The sequence below is a fragment of the Dendrobates tinctorius genome, unplaced genomic scaffold (assembly GCF_039654945.1).
Source record: "Dendrobates tinctorius isolate UK_male_01 unplaced genomic scaffold, ASM3965494v1 ptg000254l, whole genome shotgun sequence".
NCBI classification, from domain to species: Eukaryota; Metazoa; Chordata; class Amphibia; order Anura; family Dendrobatidae; genus Dendrobates; species Dendrobates tinctorius.
The window spans coordinates 5,076,498-5,094,428 of record NW_027361921.1 but is presented as its reverse complement, the minus strand read 5'-3'; the positions used below and the strand labels follow the sequence as shown (position 1 = coordinate 5,094,428).

At 37.8% G+C, this 17,931-nt stretch overlaps 10 non-coding genes across 10 annotated transcripts; 5 read left to right on the top strand and 5 right to left on the bottom strand.

Moving 5' to 3' along the window:
- The first annotated feature begins 2,919 nt into the window (after nt 1-2,919).
- TRNAT-AGU (transfer RNA threonine (anticodon AGU)) lies at nt 2,920-2,993 on the top strand. The gene has a single exon. It is a non-coding gene; the product is annotated as a tRNA-Thr (tRNA).
- A 1,829-nt stretch (nt 2,994-4,822) lies between these two features.
- On the top strand, nt 4,823-4,896 carry TRNAT-AGU (transfer RNA threonine (anticodon AGU)). Its single transcript has one exon. It is a non-coding gene; the product is annotated as a tRNA-Thr (tRNA).
- Nucleotides 4,897-6,087: 1,191 nt separating this feature from the next.
- On the bottom strand, nt 6,088-6,169 carry TRNAS-GCU (transfer RNA serine (anticodon GCU)). The gene has a single exon. It is a non-coding gene; the product is annotated as a tRNA-Ser (tRNA).
- A 556-nt stretch (nt 6,170-6,725) lies between these two features.
- On the top strand, nt 6,726-6,799 carry TRNAT-AGU (transfer RNA threonine (anticodon AGU)). The gene has a single exon. It is a non-coding gene; the product is annotated as a tRNA-Thr (tRNA).
- Nucleotides 6,800-7,990: 1,191 nt separating this feature from the next.
- On the bottom strand, nt 7,991-8,072 carry TRNAS-GCU (transfer RNA serine (anticodon GCU)). The gene has a single exon. It is a non-coding gene; the product is annotated as a tRNA-Ser (tRNA).
- A 2,459-nt stretch (nt 8,073-10,531) lies between these two features.
- Nucleotides 10,532-10,605, top strand: TRNAT-AGU (transfer RNA threonine (anticodon AGU)). Its single transcript has one exon. It is a non-coding gene; the product is annotated as a tRNA-Thr (tRNA).
- Nucleotides 10,606-11,796: 1,191 nt separating this feature from the next.
- Nucleotides 11,797-11,878, bottom strand: TRNAS-GCU (transfer RNA serine (anticodon GCU)). Its single transcript has one exon. It is a non-coding gene; the product is annotated as a tRNA-Ser (tRNA).
- Nucleotides 11,879-12,434: 556 nt separating this feature from the next.
- TRNAT-AGU (transfer RNA threonine (anticodon AGU)) lies at nt 12,435-12,508 on the top strand. The gene has a single exon. It is a non-coding gene; the product is annotated as a tRNA-Thr (tRNA).
- A 1,191-nt stretch (nt 12,509-13,699) lies between these two features.
- On the bottom strand, nt 13,700-13,781 carry TRNAS-GCU (transfer RNA serine (anticodon GCU)). Its single transcript has one exon. It is a non-coding gene; the product is annotated as a tRNA-Ser (tRNA).
- Nucleotides 13,782-15,602: 1,821 nt separating this feature from the next.
- Nucleotides 15,603-15,684, bottom strand: TRNAS-GCU (transfer RNA serine (anticodon GCU)). The gene has a single exon. It is a non-coding gene; the product is annotated as a tRNA-Ser (tRNA).
- Nucleotides 15,685-17,931: the final 2,247 nt, after the last annotated feature.

Genomic DNA, 17,931 nt, shown 5'->3' with positions numbered 1-17,931 from the left:
AATGGAAAATCTTGATTTTGAATGTCAGCAGTGCTTTCTATTCTTCATCTCATTTTGTGGGTTTTTACCCCAAAAAGAGGACTTTTACTCTTGTTTGTCATCAAATATTAATTTCCCACAGCCCTAATATAGTGCAATTGAGAAAAAAAATTCTCTGCTGTTGAAACACTTTAAAAAGAATTAGAGGATATAATTTTCTTTACAGAATATAGGATGGCATTAAGCTTTACAAATTAAAACCAGTAGATTTACAGATCTGACTCTGCAAAGTTTGATAGCAGCACAGGAGTATTGTAAACTTTCATGCTTGAAGTGTCCACCGCTTGGGTTAAAAATGAAAACCAAACCATTCAACACGAAAGAAGAAGCAGCTTAATCCGACGAGGATGGGATTCGAACCCATGCATGCAGAGCACAATGGATTAGCAGTCCATCGCCTTAAGCACTCGGCCACCTCGTCTACATAGCACCTGTGCGTTTAGGTGGGAAGATGTTGAGAGGGTTTTTACCAGTCAGTGTTTTTTCACTGAAGATTGTATGTTGGCTTTTGTCAGAGTTGCCTTATCTCGTCAACTACAGTGCCTGTTGTTTGAAGTTAGCTTGGGGAAAACTCTATCAGAAATGAACCAGTGCTGAGGTTTTTAATATCAATTAGTCATAATTTTTCCTCCTTTTGGTTTTGCCATGGCATTTCTTCAATCTGTCTATTCTGTGTCATAACTTGGAAGCAAAACAAGTCCCAAATTTCAGCTGTGCTAAAAGATGGCTCATTCAATTGCAAAACTTCAAAGCCTTTGTCCTCGATACAGCTTCTGTAAATTTGTCAGTCTTTTAAATGAATGCTCTTCAAAATTTATTTGGCTTCTTAAGTGTTATGACTGAGATTGAAATCTTATTCCATGTTTCTGCTCTACGTGGAATGGAACTCAAGCTCAATATTGTTTTGCTGCGCTAACCAGTTGAATGTTCGATTGGTGCTTCAATCTTCCTTGGATTTCAAATGCATGCCATCTTCTGGTGCTGTGGCTTAGTTGGTTAAAGCGCCTGTCTAGTAAACAGGAGATCCTGAGTTCGAATCTCAGAAGTGCTTTGTTTTCATCTCCTCACAAAGAAGCTTCCTATCTTAAAAATAGGTGTTTCACTTGTGACTGATAGTGCAATTGTGAGATTAAAAATCTCTTCTATCTAAGAGATATAAAGGAAGAAAGGCGTCAAGCATGACAATGTAAAACCGGTTGATTTAGTTTTGAAATGCCTCCTATCTATGCATCTCTAATCCGTTTATCCAATGTATCTCACCTTTATGTCCTTTGGCTTAGTTGGTCAAAGAGCCTGTTTAGTAAACAGAAAATCTTGAATTTGAATGCCAGCAGTGCTATTCTTTCTTTATGTCAGTTTGGGGCTTCTTAACTCTCTAAGCAGGCTTTCTAATGTATCACACCTGTTTGTCTTAGTTGGTCAAAGAGCCTGTTTAGTAAACAGAAAATCTTGAATTTGAATGCCAGCAGTCCTCTTCCTTCTTTATCTCAGTTTAGGGCTGTTTAACTCTCTAAGCAGGCTTTCTAATGTATCACACCTGATTGTCCTTTGTCTTAGTTGGTCAAAGAGCCTATTTAGTAAATGGAAAATCTTGAATTTGAATGCCAGCAGTCCTTTTCCTTCTTTATCTCAGTTTAGGGCTGTTTAACTCTCTAAGCAGGCTTTCTAATGTATCACACCTGTTTGTCCTTTGTCTTAGTTGGTCAAAGAGCCTATTTAGTAAATGGAAAATCTTGAATTTGAATGCCAGCAGTCCTTTTCCTTCTTTATCTCAGTTTAGGGCTGTTTAACTCTCTAAGCAGGCTTTTTAATGTTTCGCACCTGTTTGTCCTTTGGCTTAGTTGGTCAAAGAGCCTATTTAGTAAATGGAAAATCTTGATTTTGAATGTCAGCAGTGCTTTCTATTCTTCATCTCATTTTGTGGGTTTTTACCCCAAAAAGAGGACTTTTACTCTTGTTTGTCATCAAATATTAATTTCCCACAGCCCTAATATAGTGCAATTGAGAAAAAAAATTCTCTGCTGTTGAAACACTTTAAAAAGAATTAGAGGATATAATTTTCTTTACAGAATATAGGATGGCATTAAGCTTTACAAATTAAAACCAGTAGATTTACAGATCTGACTCTGCAAAGTTTGATAGCAGCACAGGAGTATTGTAAACTTTCATGCTTGAAGTGTCCACCGCTTGGGTTAAAAATGAAAACCAAACCATTCAACACGAAAGAAGAAGCAGCTTAATCCGACGAGGATGGGATTCGAACCCATGCATGCAGAGCACAATGGATTAGCACTCCATCGCCTTAACCACTCTGCCACCTCGTCTACATAGCACCTGTGCGTTTAGGTGGGAAGATGTTGAGAGGGTTTTTACCAGTCAGTGTTTTTTCACTGAAGATTGTATGTTGGCTTTTGTCAGAGTTGCCTTATCTCGTCAACTACAGTGCCTGTTGTTTGAAGTTAGCTTGGGGAAAACTCTATCAGAAATGAACCAGTGCTGAGGTTTTTAATATCAATTAGTCATAATTTTTCCTCCTTTTGGTTTTGCCATGGCATTTCTTCAATCTGTCTATTCTGTGTCATAACTTGGAAGCAAAACAAGTCCCAAATTTCAGCTGTGCTAAAAGATGGCTCATTCAATTGCAAAACTTCAAAGCCTTTGTCCTCGATACAGCTTCTGTAAATTTGTCAGTCTTTTAAATGAATGCTCTTCAAAATTTATTTGGCTTCTTAAGTGTTATGACTGAGATTGAAATCTTATTCCATGTTTCTGCTCTACGTGGAATGGAACTCAAGCTCAATATTGTTTTGCTGCGCTAACCAGTTGAATGTTCGATTGGTGCTTCAATCTTCCTTGGATTTCAAATGCATGCCATCTTCTGGTGCTGTGGCTTAGTTGGTTAAAGCGCCTGTCTAGTAAACAGGAGATCCTGAGTTCGAATCTCAGCAGTGCCTTGTTTTCATCTCCTCACAAAGATGCTTCCTATCTTAAAAATAGGTGTTTCACTTGTGACTGATAGTGCAATTGTGAGATTAAAAATCTCTTCTATCTAAGAGATATAAAGGAAGAAAGGCGTCAAGCATGATAATGTAAAACCGGTTGATTTAGGTTTGAAATGCCTCCTATCTATGCATCTCTAATCCGTTTATCCAATGTATCTCACCTTTATGTCCTTTGGCTTAGTTGGTCAAAGAGCCTGTTTAGTAAACAGAAAATCTTGAATTTGAATGCCAGCAGTGCTATTCTTTCTTTATGTCAGTTTGGGGCTTCTTAACTCTCTAAGCAGGCTTTCTAATGTATCACACCTGTTTGTCTTAGTTGGTCAAAGAGCCTGTTTAGTAAACAGAAAATCTTGAATTTGAATGCCAGCAGTCCTCTTCCTTCTTTATCTCAGTTTAGGGCTGTTTAACTCTCTAAGCAGGCTTTCTAATGTATCACACCTGATTGTCCTTTGTCTTAGTTGGTCAAAGAGCCTATTTAGTAAATGGAAAATCTTGAATTTGAATGCCAGCAGTCCTTTTCCTTCTTTATCTCAGTTTAGGGCTGTTTAACTCTCTAAGCAGGCTTTCTAATGTATCACACCTGTTTGTCCTTTGTCTTAGTTGGTCAAAGAGCCTATTTAGTAAATGGAAAATCTTGAATTTGAATGCCAGCAGTCCTTTTCCTTCTTTATCTCAGTTTAGGGCTGTTTAACTCTCTAAGCAGGCTTTTTAATGTTTCGCACCTGTTTGTCCTTTGGCTTAGTTGGTCAAAGAGCCTATTTAGTAAATGGAAAATCTTGATTTTGAATGTCAGCAGTGCTTTCTATTCTTCATCTCATTTTGTGGGTTTTTACCCCAAAAAGAGGACTTTTACTCTTGTTTGTCATCAAATATTAATTTCCCACAGCCCTAATATAGTGCAATTGAGAAAAAAAATTCTCTGCTGTTGAAACACTTTAAAAAGAATTAGAGGATATAATTTTCTTTACAGAATATAGGATGGCATTAAGCTTTACAAATTAAAACCAGTAGATTTACAGATCTGACTCTGCAAAGTTTGATAGCAGCACAGGAGTATTGTAAACTTTCATGCTTGAAGTGTCCACCGCTTGGGTTAAAAATGAAAACCAAACCATTCAACACGAAAGAAGAAGCAGCTTAATCCGACGAGGATGGGATTCGAACCCATGCATGCAGAGCACAATGGATTAGCACTCCATCGCCTTAACCACTCTGCCACCTCGTCTACATAGCACCTGTGCGTTTAGGTGGGAAGATGTTGAGAGGGTTTTTACCAGTCAGTGTTTTTTCACTGAAGATTGTATGTTGGCTTTTGTCAGAGTTGCCTTATCTCGTCAACTACAGTGCCTGTTGTTTGAAGTTAGCTTGGGGAAAACTCTATCAGAAATGAACCAGTGCTGAGGTTTTTAATATCAATTAGTCATAATTTTTCCTCCTTTTGGTTTTGCCATGGCATTTCTTCAATCTGTCTATTCTGTGTCATAACTTGGAAGCAAAACAAGTCCCAAATTTCAGCTGTGCTAAAAGATGGCTCATTCAATTGCAAAACTTCAAAGCCTTTGTCCTCGATACAGCTTCTGTAAATTTGTCAGTCTTTTAAATGAATGCTCTTCAAAATTTATTTGGCTTCTTAAGTGTTATGACTGAGATTGAAATCTTATTCCATGTTTCTGCTCTACGTGGAATGGAACTCAAGCTCAATATTGTTTTGCTGCGCTAACCAGTTGAATGTTCGATTGGTGCTTCAATCTTCCTTGGATTTCAAATGCATGCCATCTTCTGGTGCTGTGGCTTAGTTGGTTAAAGCGCCTGTCTAGTAAACAGGAGATCCTGAGTTCGAATCTCAGCAGTGCCTTGTTTTCATCTCCTCACAAAGATGCTTCCTATCTTAAAAATAGGTGTTTCACTTGTGACTGATAGTGCAATTGTGAGATTAAAAATCTCTTCTATCTAAGAGATATAAAGGAAGAAAGGCGTCAAGCATGATAATGTAAAACCGGTTGATTTAGTTTTGAAATGCCTCCTATCTATGCATCTCTAATCCGTTTATCCAATGTATCTCACCTTTATGTCCTTTGGCTTAGTTGGTCAAAGAGCCTGTTTAGTAAACAGAAAATCTTGAATTTGAATGCCAGCAGTGCTATTCTTTCTTTATGTCAGTTTGGGGCTTCTTAACTCTCTAAGCAGGCTTTCTAATGTATCACACCTGTTTGTCTTAGTTGGTCAAAGAGCCTGTTTAGTAAACAGAAAATCTTGAATTTGAATGCCAGCAGTCCTCTTCCTTCTTTATCTCAGTTTAGGGCTGTTTAACTCTCTAAGCAGGCTTTCTAATGTATCACACCTGATTGTCCTTTGTCTTAGTTGGTCAAAGAGCCTATTTAGTAAATGGAAAATCTTGAATTTGAATGCCAGCAGTCCTTTTCCTTCTTTATCTCAGTTTAGGGCTGTTTAACTCTCTAAGCAGGCTTTCTAATGTATCACACCTGTTTGTCCTTTGTCTTAGTTGGTCAAAGAGCCTATTTAGTAAATGGAAAATCTTGAATTTGAATGCCAGCAGTCCTTTTCCTTCTTTATCTCAGTTTAGGGCTGTTTAACTCTCTAAGCAGGCTTTTTAATGTTTCGCACCTGTTTGTCCTTTGGCTTAGTTGGTCAAAGAGCCTATTTAGTAAATGGAAAATCTTGATTTTGAATGTCAGCAGTGCTTTCTATTCTTCATCTCATTTTGTGGGTTTTTACCCCAAAAAGAGGACTTTTACTCTTGTTTGTCATCAAATATTAATTTCCCACAGCCCTAATATAGTGCAATTGAGAAAAAAAATTCTCTGCTGTTGAAACACTTTAAAAAGAATTAGAGGATATAATTTTCTTTACAGAATATAGGATGGCATTAAGCTTTACAAATTAAAACCAGTAGATTTACAGATCTGACTCTGCAAAGTTTGATAGCAGCACAGGAGTATTGTAAACTTTCATGCTTGAAGTGTCCACCGCTTGGGTTAAAAATGAAAACCAAACCATTCAACACGAAAGTAGAAGCAGCTTAATCCGACGAGGATGGGATTCGAACCCATGCATGCAGAGCACAATGGATTAGCAGTCCATCGCCTTAACCACTCGGCCACCTCGTCTACATAGCACCTGTGCGTTTAGGTGGGAAGATGTTGAGAGGGTTTTTACCAGTCAGTGTTTTTTCACTGAAGATTGTATGTTGGCTTTTGTCAGAGTTTCCTTATCTCGTCAACTACAGTGCCTGTTGTTTGAAGTTAGCTTGGGGAAAACTCTATCAGAAATGAACCAGTGCTGAGGTTTTTAATATCAATTAGTCATAATTTTTCCTCCTTTTGGTTTTGCCATGGCATTTCTTCAATCTGTCTATTCTGTGTCATAACTTGGAAGCAAAACAAGTCCCAAATTTCAGCTGTGCTAAAAGATGGCTCATTCAATTGCAAAACTTCAAAGCCTTTGTCCTCGATACAGCTTCTGTAAATTTGTCAGTCTTTTAAATGAATGCTCTTCAAAATTTATTTGGCTTCTTAAGTGTTATGACTGAGATTGAAATCTTATTCCATGTTTCTGCTCTACGTGGAATGGAACTCAAGCTCAATATTGTTTTGCTGCGCTAACCAGTTGAATGTTCGATTGGTGCTTCAATCTTCCTTGGATTTCAAATGCATGCCATCTTCTGGTGCTGTGGCTTAGTTGGTTAAAGCGCCTGTCTAGTAAACAGGAGATCCTGAGTTCGAATCTCAGCAGTGCCTTGTTTTCATCTCCTCACAAAGATGCTTCCTATCTTAAAAATAGGTGTTTCACTTGTGACTGATAGTGCAATTGTGAGATTAAAAATCTCTTCTATCTAAGAGATATAAAGGAAGAAAGGCGTCAAGCATGACAATGTAAAACCAGTTGATTTAGTTTTGAAATGCCTCCTATCTATGCATCTCTAATCCGTTTATCCAATGTATCTCACCTTTATGTCCTTTGGCTTAGTTGGTCAAAGAGCCTGTTTAGTAAACAGAAAATCTTGAATTTGAATGCCAGCAGTGCTATTCTTTCTTTATGTCAGTTTGGGGCTTCTTAACTCTCTAAGCAGGCTTTCTAATGTATCACACCTGTTTGTCTTAGTTGGTCAAAGAGCCTGTTTAGTAAACAGAAAATCTTGAATTTGAATGCCAGCAGTCCTCTTCCTTCTTTATCTCAGTTTAGGGCTGTTTAACTCTCTAAGCAGGCTTTCTAATGTATCACACCTGATTGTCCTTTGTCTTAGTTGGTCAAAGAGCCTATTTAGTAAATGGAAAATCTTGAATTTGAATGCCAGCAGTCCTTTTCCTTCTTTATCTCAGTTTAGGGCTGTTTAACTCTCTAAGCAGGCTTTCTAATGTATCACACCTGTTTGTCCTTTGTCTTAGTTGGTCAAAGAGCCTATTTAGTAAATGGAAAATCTTGAATTTGAATGCCAGCAGTCCTTTTCCTTCTTTATCTCAGTTTAGGGCTGTTTAACTCTCTAAGCAGGCTTTTTAATGTTTCGCACCTGTTTGTCCTTTGGCTTAGTTGGTCAAAGAGCCTATTTAGTAAATGGAAAATCTTGATTTTGAATGTCAGCAGTGCTTTCTATTCTTCATCTCATTTTGTGGGTTTTTACCCCAAAAAGAGGACTTTTACTCTTGTTTGTCATCAAATATTAATTTCCCACAGCCCTAATATAGTGCAATTGAGAAAAAAAATTCTCTGCTGTTGAAACACTTTAAAAAGAATTAGAGGATATAATTTTCTTTACAGAATATAGGATGGCATTAAGCTTTACAAATTAAAACCAGTAGATTTACAGATCTGACTCTGCAAAGTTTGATAGCAGCACAGGAGTATTGTAAACTTTCATGCTTGAAGTGTCCACCGCTTGGGTTAAAAATGAAAACCAAACCATTCAACACGAAAGAAGAAGCAGCTTAATCCGACGAGGATGGGATTCGAACCCATGCATGCAGAGCACAATGGATTAGCAGTCCATCGCCTTAACCACTCGGCCACCTCGTCTACATAGCACCTGTGCGTTTAGGTGGGAAGATGTTGAGAGGGTTTTTACCAGTCAGTGTTTTTTCACTGAAGATTGTATGTTGGCTTTTGTCAGAGTTGCCTTATCTCGTCAACTACAGTGCCTGTTGTTTGAAGTTAGCTTGGGGAAAACTCTATCAGAAATGAACCAGTGCTGAGGTTTTTAATATCAATTAGTCATAATTTTTCCTCCTTTTGGTTTTGCCATGGCATTTCTTCAATCTGTCTATTCTGTGTCATAACTTGGAAGCAAAACAAGTCCCAAATTTCAGCTGTGCTAAAAGATGGCTCATTCAATTGCAAAACTTCAAAGCCTTTGTCCTCGATACAGCTTCTGTAAATTTGTCAGTCTTTTAAATGAATGCTCTTCAAAATTTATTTGGCTTCTTAAGTGTTATGACTGAGATTGAAATCTTATTCCATGTTTCTGCTCTACGTGGAATGGAACTCAAGCTCAATATTGTTTTGCTGCGCTAACCAGTTGAATGTTCGATTGGTGCTTCAATCTTCCTTGGATTTCAAATGCATGCCATCTTCTGGTGCTGTGGCTTAGTTGGTTAAAGCGCCTGTCTAGTAAACAGGAGATCCTGAGTTCGAATCTCAGAAGTGTTTTGTTTTCATCTCCTCACAAAGAAGCTTCCTATCTTAAAAATAGGTGTTTCACTTGTGACTGATAGTGCAATTGTGAGATTAAAAATCTCTTCTATCTAAGAGATATAAAGGAAGAAAGGCGTCAAGCATGACAATGTAAAACCGGTTGATTTAGTTTTGAAATGCCTCCTATCTATGCATCTCTAATCCGTTTATCCAATGTATCTCACCTTTATGTCCTTTGGCTTAGTTGGTCAAAGAGCCTGTTTAGTAAACAGAAAATCTTGAATTTGAATGCCAGCAGTGCTATTCTTTCTTTATGTCAGTTTGGGGCTTCTTAACTCTCTAAGCAGGCTTTCTAATGTATCACACCTGTTTGTCTTAGTTGGTCAAAGAGCCTGTTTAGTAAACAGAAAATCTTGAATTTGAATGCCAGCAGTCCTCTTCCTTCTTTATCTCAGTTTAGGGCTGTTTAACTCTCTAAGCAGGCTTTCTAATGTATCACACCTGATTGTCCTTTGTCTTAGTTGGTCAAAGAGCCTATTTAGTAAATGGAAAATCTTGAATTTGAATGCCAGCAGTCCTTTTCCTTCTTTATCTCAGTTTAGGGCTGTTTAACTCTCTAAGCAGGCTTTCTAATGTATCACACCTGTTTGTCCTTTGTCTTAGTTGGTCAAAGAGCCTATTTAGTAAATGGAAAATCTTGAATTTGAATGCCAGCAGTCCTTTTCCTTCTTTATCTCAGTTTAGGGCTGTTTAACTCTCTAAGCAGGCTTTTTAATGTTTCGCACCTGTTTGTCCTTTGGCTTAGTTGGTCAAAGAGCCTATTTAGTAAATGGAAAATCTTGATTTTGAATGTCAGCAGTGCTTTCTATTCTTCATCTCATTTTGTGGGTTTTTACCCCAAAAAGAGGACTTTTACTCTTGTTTGTCATCAAATATTAATTTCCCACAGCCCTAATATAGTGCAATTGAGAAAAAAAATTCTCTGCTGTTGAAACACTTTAAAAAGAATTAGAGGATATAATTTTCTTTACAGAATATAGGATGGCATTAAGCTTTACAAATTAAAACCAGTAGATTTACAGATCTGACTCTGCAAAGTTTGATAGCAGCACAGGAGTATTGTAAACTTTCATGCTTGAAGTGTCCACCGCTTGGGTTAAAAATGAAAACCAAACCATTCAACACGAAAGAAGAAGCAGCTTAATCCGACGAGGATGGGATTCGAACCCATGCATGCAGAGCACAATGGATTAGCACTCCATCGCCTTAACCACTCTGCCACCTCGTCTACATAGCACCTGTGCGTTTAGGTGGGAAGATGTTGAGAGGGTTTTTACCAGTCAGTGTTTTTTCACTGAAGATTGTATGTTGGCTTTTGTCAGAGTTGCCTTATCTCGTCAACTACAGTGCCTGTTGTTTGAAGTTAGCTTGGGGAAAACTCTATCAGAAATGAACCAGTGCTGAGGTTTTTAATATCAATTAGTCATAATTTTTCCTCCTTTTGGTTTTGCCATGGCATTTCTTCAATCTGTCTATTCTGTGTCATAACTTGGAAGCAAAACAAGTCCCAAATTTCAGCTGTGCTAAAAGATGGCTCATTCAATTGCAAAACTTCAAAGCCTTTGTCCTCGATACAGCTTCTGTAAATTTGTCAGTCTTTTAAATGAATGCTCTTCAAAATTTATTTGGCTTCTTAAGTGTTATGACTGAGATTGAAATCTTATTCCATGTTTCTGCTCTACGTGGAATGGAACTCAAGCTCAATATTGTTTTGCTGCGCTAACCAGTTGAATGTTCGATTGGTGCTTCAATCTTCCTTGGATTTCAAATGCATGCCATCTTCTGGTGCTGTGGCTTAGTTGGTTAAAGCGCCTGTCTAGTAAACAGGAGATCCTGAGTTCGAATCTCAGCAGTGCCTTGTTTTCATCTCCTCACAAAGATGCTTCCTATCTTAAAAATAGGTGTTTCACTTGTGACTGATAGTGCAATTGTGAGATTAAAAATCTCTTCTATCTAAGAGATATAAAGGAAGAAAGGCGTCAAGCATGATAATGTAAAACTGGTTGATTTAGGTTTGAAATGCCTCCTATCTATGCATCTCTAATCCGTTTATCCAATGTATCTCACCTTTATGTCCTTTGGCTTAGTTGGTCAAAGAGCCTGTTTAGTAAACAGAAAATCTTGAATTTGAATGCCAGCAGTGCTATTCTTTCTTTATGTCAGTTTGGGGCTTCTTAACTCTCTAAGCAGGCTTTCTAATGTATCACACCTGTTTGTCTTAGTTGGTCAAAGAGCCTGTTTAGTAAACAGAAAATCTTGAATTTGAATGCCAGCAGTCCTCTTCCTTCTTTATCTCAGTTTAGGGCTGTTTAACTCTCTAAGCAGGCTTTCTAATGTATCACACCTGATTGTCCTTTGTCTTAGTTGGTCAAAGAGCCTATTTAGTAAATGGAAAATCTTGAATTTGAATGCCAGCAGTCCTTTTCCTTCTTTATCTCAGTTTAGGGCTGTTTAACTCTCTAAGCAGGCTTTCTAATGTATCACACCTGTTTGTCCTTTGTCTTAGTTGGTCAAAGAGCCTATTTAGTAAATGGAAAATCTTGAATTTGAATGCCAGCAGTCCTTTTCCTTCTTTATCTCAGTTTAGGGCTGTTTAACTCTCTAAGCAGGCTTTTTAATGTTTCGCACCTGTTTGTCCTTTGGCTTAGTTGGTCAAAGAGCCTATTTAGTAAATGGAAAATCTTGATTTTGAATGTCAGCAGTGCTTTCTATTCTTCATCTCATTTTGTGGGTTTTTACCCCAAAAAGAGGACTTTTACTCTTGTTTGTCATCAAATATTAATTTCCCACAGCCCTAATATAGTGCAATTGAGAAAAAAAATTCTCTGCTGTTGAAACACTTTAAAAAGAATTAGAGGATATAATTTTCTTTACAGAATATAGGATGGCATTAAGCTTTACAAATTAAAACCAGTAGATTTACAGATCTGACTCTGCAAAGTTTGATAGCAGCACAGGAGTATTGTAAACTTTCATGCTTGAAGTGTCCACCGCTTGGGTTAAAAATGAAAACCAAACCATTCAACACGAAAGAAGAAGCAGCTTAATCCGACGAGGATGGGATTCGAACCCATGCATGCAGAGCACAATGGATTAGCAGTCCATCGCCTTAACCACTCTGCCACCTCGTCTACATAGCACCTGTGCGTTTAGGTGGGAAGATGTTGAGAGGGTTTTTACCAGTCAGTGTTTTTTCACTGAAGATTGTATGTTGGCTTTTGTCAGAGTTGCCTTATCTCGTCAACTACAGTGCCTGTTGTTTGAAGTTAGCTTGGGGAAAACTCTATCAGAAATGAACCAGTGCTGAGGTTTTTAATATCAATTAGTCATAATTTTTCCTCCTTTTGGTTTTGCCATGGCATTTCTTCAATCTGTCTATTCTGTGTCATAACTTGGAAGCAAAACAAGTCCCAAATTTCAGCTGTGCTAAAAGATGGCTCATTCAATTGCAAAACTTCAAAGCCTTTGTCCTCGATACAGCTTCTGTAAATTTGTCAGTCTTTTAAATGAATGCTCTTCAAAATTTATTTGGCTTCTTAAGTGTTATGACTGAGATTGAAATCTTATTCCATGTTTCTGCTCTACGTGGAATGGAACTCAAGCTCAATATTGTTTTGCTGCGCTAACCAGTTGAATGTTCGATTGGTGCTTCAATCTTCCTTGGATTTCAAATGCATGCCATCTTCTGGTGCTGTGGCTTAGTTGGTTAAAGCGCCTGTCTAGTAAACAGGAGATCCTGAGTTCGAATCTCAGCAGTGCCTTGTTTTCATCTCCTCACAAAGATGCTTCCTATCTTAAAAATAGGTGTTTCACTTGTGACTGATAGTGCAATTGTGAGATTAAAAATCTCTTCTATCTAAGAGATATAAAGGAAGAAAGGCGTCAAGCATGATAATGTAAAACCGGTTGATTTAGTTTTGAAATGCCTCCTATCTATGCATCTCTAATCCGTTTATCCAATGTATCTCACCTTTATGTCCTTTGGCTTAGTTGGTCAAAGAGCCTGTTTAGTAAACAGAAAATCTTGAATTTGAATGCCAGCAGTGCTATTCTTTCTTTATGTCAGTTTGGGGCTTCTTAACTCTCTAAGCAGGCTTTCTAATGTATCACACCTGTTTGTCTTAGTTGGTCAAAGAGCCTGTTTAGTAAACAGAAAATCTTGAATTTGAATGCCAGCAGTCCTCTTCCTTCTTTATCTCAGTTTAGGGCTGTTTAACTCTCTAAGCAGGCTTTCTAATGTATCACACCTGATTGTCCTTTGTCTTAGTTGGTCAAAGAGCCTATTTAGTAAATGGAAAATCTTGAATTTGAATGCCAGCAGTCCTTTTCCTTCTTTATCTCAGTTTAGGGCTGTTTAACTCTCTAAGCAGGCTTTCTAATGTATCACACCTGTTTGTCCTTTGTCTTAGTTGGTCAAAGAGCCTATTTAGTAAATGGAAAATCTTGAATTTGAATGCCAGCAGTCCTTTTCCTTCTTTATCTCAGTTTAGGGCTGTTTAACTCTCTAAGCAGGCTTTTTAATGTTTCGCACCTGTTTGTCCTTTGGCTTAGTTGGTCAAAGAGCCTATTTAGTAAATGGAAAATCTTGATTTTGAATGTCAGCAGTGCTTTCTATTCTTCATCTCATTTTGTGGGTTTTTACCCCAAAAAGAGGACTTTTACTCTTGTTTGTCATCAAATATTAATTTCCCACAGCCCTAATATAGTGCAATTGAGAAAAAAAATTCTCTGCTGTTGAAACACTTTAAAAAGAATTAGAGGATATAATTTTCTTTACAGAATATAGGATGGCATTAAGCTTTACAAATTAAAACCAGTAGATTTACAGATCTGACTCTGCAAAGTTTGATAGCAGCACAGGAGTATTGTAAACTTTCATGCTTGAAGTGTCCACCGCTTGGGTTAAAAATGAAAACCAAACCATTCAACACGAAAGAAGAAGCAGCTTAATCCGACGAGGATGGGATTCGAACCCATGCATGCAGAGCACAATGGATTAGCAGTCCATCGCCTTAACCACTCGGCCACCTCGTCTACATAGCACCTGTGCGTTTAGGTGGGAAGATGTTGAGAGGGTTTTTACCAGTCAGTGTTTTTTCACTGAAGATTGTATGTTGGCTTTTGTCAGAGTTGCCTTATCTCGTCAACTACAGTGCCTGTTGTTTGAAGTTAGCTTGGGGAAAACTCTATCAGAAATGAACCAGTGCTGAGGTTTTTAATATCAATTAGTCATAATTTTTCCTCCTTTTGGTTTTGCCATGGCATTTCTTCAATCTGTCTATTCTGTGTCATAACTTGGAAGCAAAACAAGTCCCAAATTTCAGCTGTGCTAAAAGATGGCTCATTCAATTGCAAAACTTCAAAGCCTTTGTCCTCGATACAGCTTCTGTAAATTTGTCAGTCTTTTAAATGAATGCTCTTCAAAATTTATTTGGCTTCTTAAGTGTTATGACTGAGATTGAAATCTTATTCCATGTTTCTGCTCTACGTGGAATGGAACTCAAGCTCAATATTGTTTTGCTGCGCTAACCAGTTGAATGTTCGATTGGTGCTTCAATCTTCCTTGGATTTCAAATGCATGCCATCTTCTGGTGCTGTGGCTTAGTTGGTTAAAGCGCCTGTCTAGTAAACAGGAGATCCTGAGTTCGAATCTCAGAAGTGCTTTGTTTTCATCTCCTCACAAAGAAGCTTCCTATCTTAAAAATAGGTGTTTCACTTGTGACTGATAGTGCAATTGTGAGATTAAAAATCTCTTCTATCTAAGAGATATAAAGGAAGAAAGGCGTCAAGCATGACAATGTAAAACCGGTTGATTTAGTTTTGAAATGCCTCCTATCTATGCATCTCTAATCCGTTTATCCAATGTATCTCACCTTTATGTCCTTTGGCTTAGTTGGTCAAAGAGCCTGTTTAGTAAACAGAAAATCTTGAATTTGAATGCCAGCAGTGCTATTCTTTCTTTATGTCAGTTTGGGGCTTCTTAACTCTCTAAGCAGGCTTTCTAATGTATCACACCTGTTTGTCTTAGTTGGTCAAAGAGCCTGTTTAGTAAACAGAAAATCTTGAATTTGAATGCCAGCAGTCCTCTTCCTTCTTTATCTCAGTTTAGGGCTGTTTAACTCTCTAAGCAGGCTTTCTAATGTATCACACCTGATTGTCCTTTGTCTTAGTTGGTCAAAGAGCCTATTTAGTAAATGGAAAATCTTGAATTTGAATGCCAGCAGTCCTTTTCCTTCTTTATCTCAGTTTAGGGCTGTTTAACTCTCTAAGCAGGCTTTCTAATGTATCACACCTGTTTGTCCTTTGTCTTAGTTGGTCAAAGAGCCTATTTAGTAAATGGAAAATCTTGAATTTGAATGCCAGCAGTCCTTTTCCTTCTTTATCTCAGTTTAGGGCTGTTTAACTCTCTAAGCAGGCTTTTTAATGTTTCGCACCTGTTTGTCCTTTGGCTTAGTTGGTCAAAGAGCCTATTTAGTAAATGGAAAATCTTGATTTTGAATGTCAGCAGTGCTTTCTATTCTTCATCTCATTTTGTGGGTTTTTACCCCAAAAAGAGGACTTTTACTCTTGTTTGTCATCAAATATTAATTTCCCACAGCCCTAATATAGTGCAATTGAGAAAAAAAATTCTCTGCTGTTGAAACACTTTAAAAAGAATTAGAGGATATAATTTTCTTTACAGAATATAGGATGGCATTAAGCTTTACAAATTAAAACCAGTAGATTTACAGATCTGACTCTGCAAAGTTTGATAGCAGCACAGGAGTATTGTAAACTTTCATGCTTGAAGTGTCCACCGCTTGGGTTAAAAATGAAAACCAAACCATTCAACACGAAAGAAGAAGCAGCTTAATCCGACGAGGATGGGATTCGAACCCATGCATGCAGAGCACAATGGATTAGCAGTCCATCGCCTTAACCACTCGGCCACCTCGTCTACATAGCACCTGTGCGTTTAGGTGGGAAGATGTTGAGAGGGTTTTTACCAGTCAGTGTTTTTTCACTGAAGATTGTATGTTGGCTTTTGTCAGAGTTGCCTTATCTCGTCAACTACAGTGCCTGTTGTTTGAAGTTAGCTTGGGGAAAACTCTATCAGAAATGAACCAGTGCTGAGGTTTTTAATATCAATTAGTCATAATTTTTCCTCCTTTTGGTTTTGCCATGGCATTTCTTCAATCTGTCTATTCTGTGTCATAACTTGGAAGCAAAACAAGTCCCAAATTTCAGCTGTGCTAAAAGATGGCTCATTCAATTGCAAAACTTCAAAGCCTTTGTCCTCGATACAGCTTCTGTAAATTTGTCAGTCTTTTAAATGAATGCTCTTCAAAATTTATTTGGCTTCTTAAGTGTTATGACTGAGATTGAAATCTTATTCCATGTTTCTGCTCTACGTGGAATGGAACTCAAGCTCAATATTGTTTTGCTGCGCTAACCAGTTGAATGTTCGATTGGTGCTTCAATCTTCCTTGGATTTCAAATGCATGCCATCTTCTGGTGCTGTGGCTTAGTTGGTTAAAGCGCCTGTCTAGTAAACAGGAGATCCTGAGTTCGAATCTCAGAAGTGTTTTGTTTTCATCTCCTCACAAAGAAGCTTCCTATCTTAAAAATAGGTGTTTCACTTGTGACTGATAGTGCAATTGTGAGATTAAAAATCTCTTCTATCTAAGAGATATAAAGGAAGAAAGGCGTCAAGCATGACAATGTAAAACCGGTTGATTTAGTTTTGAAATGCCTCCTATCTATGCATCTCTAATCCGTTTATCCAATGTATCTCACCTTTATGTCCTTTGGCTTAGTTGGTCAAAGAGCCTGTTTAGTAAACAGAAAATCTTGAATTTGAATGCCAGCAGTGCTATTCTTTCTTTATGTCAGTTTGGGGCTTCTTAACTCTCTAAGCAGGCTTTCTAATGTATCACACCTGTTTGTCTTAGTTGGTCAAAGAGCCTGTTTAGTAAACAGAAAATCTTGAATTTGAATGCCAGCAGTCCTCTTCCTTCTTTATCTCAGTTTAGGGCTGTTTAACTCTCTAAGCAGGCTTTCTAATGTATCACACCTGATTGTCCTTTGTCTTAGTTGGTCAAAGAGCCTATTTAGTAAATGGAAAATCTTGAATTTGAATGCCAGCAGTCCTTTTCCTTCTTTATCTCAGTTTAGGGCTGTTTAACTCTCTAAGCAGGCTTTCTAATGTATCACACCTGTTTGTCCTTTGTCTTAGTTGGTCAAAGAGCCTATTTAGTAAATGGAAAATCTTGAATTTGAATGCCAGCAGTCCTTTTCCTTCTTTATCTCAGTTTAGGGCTGTTTAACTCTCTAAGCAGGCTTTTTAATGTTTCGCACCTGTTTGTCCTTTGGCTTAGTTGGTCAAAGAGCCTATTTAGTAAATGGAAAATCTTGATTTTGAATGTCAGCAGTGCTTTCTATTCTTCATCTCATTTTGTGGGTTTTTACCCCAAAAAGAGGACTTTTACTCTTGTTTGTCATCAAATATTAATTTCCCACAGCCCTAATATAGTGCAATTGAGAAAAAAAATTCTCTGCTGTTGAAACACTTTAAAAAGAATTAGAGGATATAATTTTCTTTACAGAATATAGGATGGCATTAAGCTTTACAAATTAAAACCAGTAGATTTACAGATCTGACTCTGCAAAGTTTGATAGCAGCACAGGAGTATTGTAAACTTTCATGCTTGAAGTGTCCACCGCTTGGGTTAAAAATGAAAACCAAACCATTCAACACGAAAGAAGAAGCAGCTTAATCCGACGAGGATGGGATTCGAACCCATGCATGCAGAGCACAATGGATTAGCACTCCATCGCCTTAACCACTCTGCCACCTCGTCTACATAGCACCTGTGCGTTTAGGTGGGAAGATGTTGAGAGGGTTTTTACCAGTCAGTGTTTTTTCACTGAAGATTGTATGTTGGCTTTTGTCAGAGTTGCCTTATCTCGTCAACTACAGTGCCTGTTGTTTGAAGTTAGCTTGGGGAAAACTCTATCAGAAATGAACCAGTGCTGAGGTTTTTAATATCAATTAGTCATAATTTTTCCTCCTTTTGGTTTTGCCATGGCATTTCTTCAATCTGTCTATTCTGTGTCATAACTTGGAAGCAAAACAAGTCCCAAATTTCAGCTGTGCTAAAAGATGGCTCATTCAATTGCAAAACTTCAAAGCCTTTGTCCTCGA